This window comes from Chrysochloris asiatica, unplaced genomic scaffold (assembly GCF_000296735.1).
Source record: "Chrysochloris asiatica unplaced genomic scaffold, ChrAsi1.0 scaffold00001, whole genome shotgun sequence".
Classification (NCBI taxonomy): domain Eukaryota; kingdom Metazoa; phylum Chordata; class Mammalia; order Afrosoricida; family Chrysochloridae; genus Chrysochloris; species Chrysochloris asiatica.
The window spans coordinates 12,243,774-12,248,180 of NW_006408519.1; positions in this window are offsets into that span (position 1 = coordinate 12,243,774).

A 4,407-nucleotide genomic window follows, 5' to 3' on the forward strand; every position below is an offset into this window, starting at 1 on the left:
TCTTCTGCAAAAGAGCTTTTTAAAGTGTTGAAGAGCAAAGATGTCAGTTTCAGGACTAAGGTGCACCTGACCCATGCCAGAGTATTTTCAATAACCATGCGAAAGGTGGACAGCAAATAAGGAAGACTGTGGAAGAATTGATGCCTTTTGAGTTATGGTGTTGGAGGAGAATATTGAAAGTGCCATGGGTTGCCAAAAAACCTAATACATCTGTTTTGGAAGAAATGCAGTCACAGTGCTCCTTGGAGGCCAAGATAGCCAAACTTTGTCTCTCATACTTCGTACATATTGTCAGGAGGGACCAGTCACTGGAGAAGGATATCATGTTTGGTAAGGTAGAGGTCCAGATTAAGAGGAAGACCCCCAACGAGATGGATTGGCCAAGTGGCAGCTTCAATGGACTCAAGCATGGTAACAGTAGTGAGGTTGGCCCAGGATTGGGCAGTATTTTGCTCTGCTGTGCATAAGGTTGCTATGGGTCAGTACTGACTTGATGGCACCTAACAACAACAATGGACACTCGATTTCAAAGTCGACTGAGAAATTCTATGATGTTCACACTGTGCCAGTTTGATCCAACCTAGGCCTTCCTCTCCCCCTCCCTCCTTCAAGTCTGTTTATCTATCTCTTCTATTGACAACCATCCCTGGGCTGTCCAGATCTGCACTGGATGAGATTCCTGAACCAGTTTCTTTCTGCAGTCTCCTACTGTACCCCATGCAAATCCTTCCTCCGAGCAGTGCAGAACAATACAAATCATTTTGTGTGTGCAAGTTAGGACCTTTCCTAGGAGTATGCACTCATGCATGTCTCCCCTCTGGTTACCAGCATGGAGATAAGTAGACAAAGCAAAAGAAAAGACATAATAATGAACAATAAAAGACACTTGAACCTCTATTTCTGCAGATCACTGTCTGGTTTCTGCACTGGGAGTTCTGTGTTGTCCCTTTCTCATTTCACTTATATTCACAACAGCTGCTGTGGAATATGCCAGTGATGCTCTAGATCAGAAGTCACGTCCTTTATTACTCCTGTTCTAAATCGTACTCCTTGAAAGCACTCAAACCACTTATTTATCAATCTATCTGAAATCCAGAGTTCTGAGACAGTCCTCTGAACTGTTTTACCCAGTTTTCTGTGCTTTCACTGATTGGGGTTGCATGGCCTTTCTGCCTAATCCACCATCAAGTCCTACCCCTCAAAGAGCTGTGACTATGACTTTTATCGACATATATTGGGTGGGGAAAAGGGTATTGATGAAACCTACTGAGACGTTGCTACTTAACAGAAATACAAACATTCCAGTTTTGAAAAGGACAAGTTATTCAAATGTGTAGCATATATCAAAATTAAAGGTAAATATGCATAATGAAGGGCAATTTTGTCTCTAATTGTACTCATTATATAAAAGCTTGAAGCCCGATTTTGTATAATTTAAAAAGTTGGTTAAGAAAATACTCATTAAGTTATCTCATCAATTTACTGTATGGTATAAAATTATTATCCAAGGTATATTCTTGAATTTTAGAATAAGTCTAATTTTGCATCATCCACATGACTGTTTTTCTAGTGCTTTCTATATATGGTATCATTAAAATCACACTGAAGATTACCTACTACTTCTTTCTATTCTTGGCTTCTCAGTATTTCATGTCTTCTGATACTCAACAGCTATAATTGCAGTGAAGTCTAAGGTTTTTAAGAAGAGTGGCTCTCTAACTCACCATTGTTATCTGTCCTTATTTAGAGTCCTATTACTTACCTGTTATGAAACTGAAAGGAGGAAAAAAATGGGGCTGTGACTTCTCAAGTTGTGAGTTAAAGAGTGTTACTTCTTTTTATTTGCATTTGCTACATTTTTGACCAAGAAATTTAAAGAGGATAACTTCAAAATACGTAATATGTACTATATATATTTAAGGAATTTTTGTTATATGAATGTAAAGCATGAAAAAGATGGGGCACAGATATTCAAGAGGTTAAATTTTGATAGACAATGCTGTATGCTGGAAAATAAATTTTGTTGCCTGAAAATTCATGTGAATTTTCATTAGATGAAAGGAAAGTAACTATAATTTAAGTTGATATATTTGAAAACCATTACATTAAACAAAACATCAAAATGAAAACATATTTAAAAAAGATCAAACAATAAAAGTTTTCCAGACATGTTTCTATATTGATCAAAGAAAATTAATTGCTTTAAATGAAACTAAAATGTAAAAGACCTCGTGTCACTGAAAGTACAAAATTTATTGTTTTAGTATTTTTCTAGTTGTGTAAAGTTTAAAATTTGATTCTCATAAATAGATTGTATAAATATGATTCTCTTTTATTCTTATTTTCAGTAGATTATATAAGGTTGACACAATAACTGTGCCTTAAGCAAACAAATAAATATTTACATATCAATCTTTAAAAATTATGCTACTTAAGGTTAATTTAAATAAATCTTAATTTCAATGTGAAGTCTATAACTTGATCAAATTTATGTCTGAGGTATGTGGAGACCCTAGAAAGATAAGGTAGTATAGTGATCTGCAATTTTGTAGATGAAAAAACAAATCTATAGTGGTAAAATGCCTATCCTATGATCAAATAGTGTATTAGACAAATTGGAATTTATATTAATAAATTACTTCCTGTTTTGACCCTATGTCTACTTCATCCTTCTGCCTTTTTAGTATGGAAAGTACCCTCTTCCAAATGAAAATAATCAGTTTTATCAATTTTTAATTGCCTATTATTTTGTATCTAGATCTTATAATCATAAATTATATGGAAATTTGAAACACACATTTACATAATTCAAACAGTTGAGAAAATACCCATTTGGGTTCCTCATCAATTTGATGTTTACAGTGAAGTGTGCATTTGATATGGTTTTTTGATAGTGGTTTTAGCTATTATCTTACACTAGGTTCTCTACAGGGGTAAGGTCTGTGAGGCACACACACAGATAAAGATTTTATCTGGAAGACATGGCCCATACAGTTGTGGAGGCTGGAAAATTCCAGTTCTGTACATCAGATATCAGGCTGGAAACTTTTCCCGATTCAGGGAGCTTCAGGAGTTGAGGAACCCAGATTGGGAGGTTGAATGGCAGACTGAGGAGGCCAATGAATACAAGTTCAGAAGGTAAGGTGGAAAGCTTCTGACCCATACATATTGCAGAGGCTGATGAATTCAGAATTGATGGAAAGCATAATGGCTGGTGACTCAAGTCCAAAGAACCAGACTCAGATTCAGATGACTGTGAGCCAGATGTAGAATTCAGATCCAACCATAAGCAAAAGAGCTTTGCCAGAACATCCATATATATTGGAAACAGGTCACACCTCCAAGAAAACTCCCATTCAACTGTTTGTCTACTCCTAGCAGATATCATCATGTAGATGATTACATTATATGAGATCTCATCATGGGTGCTGAGTCCATCATAACTGTCAAAATATGGAGAATCATGCCCCAGCCAAGTTCATACACAAAGCTATCACAGCTATGAAAGACATAATAAAATTAGCTATCACGAGGATATTTCTTGATAGAACTTTGTGTCAGGCACTGTTTTATAGACACAGGCAAGCAAAATAGTAGATAATTAAGAAGACTCTAGATATTTGAATGAAAACGGCTCTCTGAATTCAGGAAATTCTGAACTAAGCATCTAGTTTTACATTTTCTTGATGAATATTCTAAATGAGTATATTTTTCTGGTTTCAAAGACCCAGATTCACAATCATGCAGAAAAAAACTGAAGAGTTTATGGGATGTAATAAGTATGATGTGACACTGTAGGATAATCAGTGGAGTGCTAACCACAAGGTTGATAAGTTCAAACCCACCAGCTGCTCCTAGGTAACCATATACAGGATTGCTATAAGTCAGAACCAACTCAATGTTACTTAACATCAACAACAACAATGAGTATTATTGGGAACACTGTGGCTCTGTAGGATAAACACTGGACTGCAAATCACAAAGTCAGTCATTTGAGCCCACCAGCCACTAGGTGAGAAAAATGAGTTTTTCTACTCCCATAAAGATATACAACCCTAGAAATCCTATACAGGGTTGCTATGAGTCTAAATTAATTTGACAGCACTTAGCAACAACAATAAGGAGTTCTGGTAGCATAGGGGTTATGAATCAGGCTGCGAACCTTAAGGTCAGCAGTTCGAAATTACCAGCTGTTTCATGGGAGAAAGATGAGGTTTTCTGCTTCCGTAAAGATTTACAGCCTCGGAAACCCTGTACAGGGTTGCTATGAGTCAGAACCAACTCCACAGCACATAACAACAACAACAATAATGAATATTATATATAGCTATATTTGTATATGTTTAAATATGTATCTTATATGACATATAGATTTAGAAATTTTCCTAAATACTTATTTTATTATAT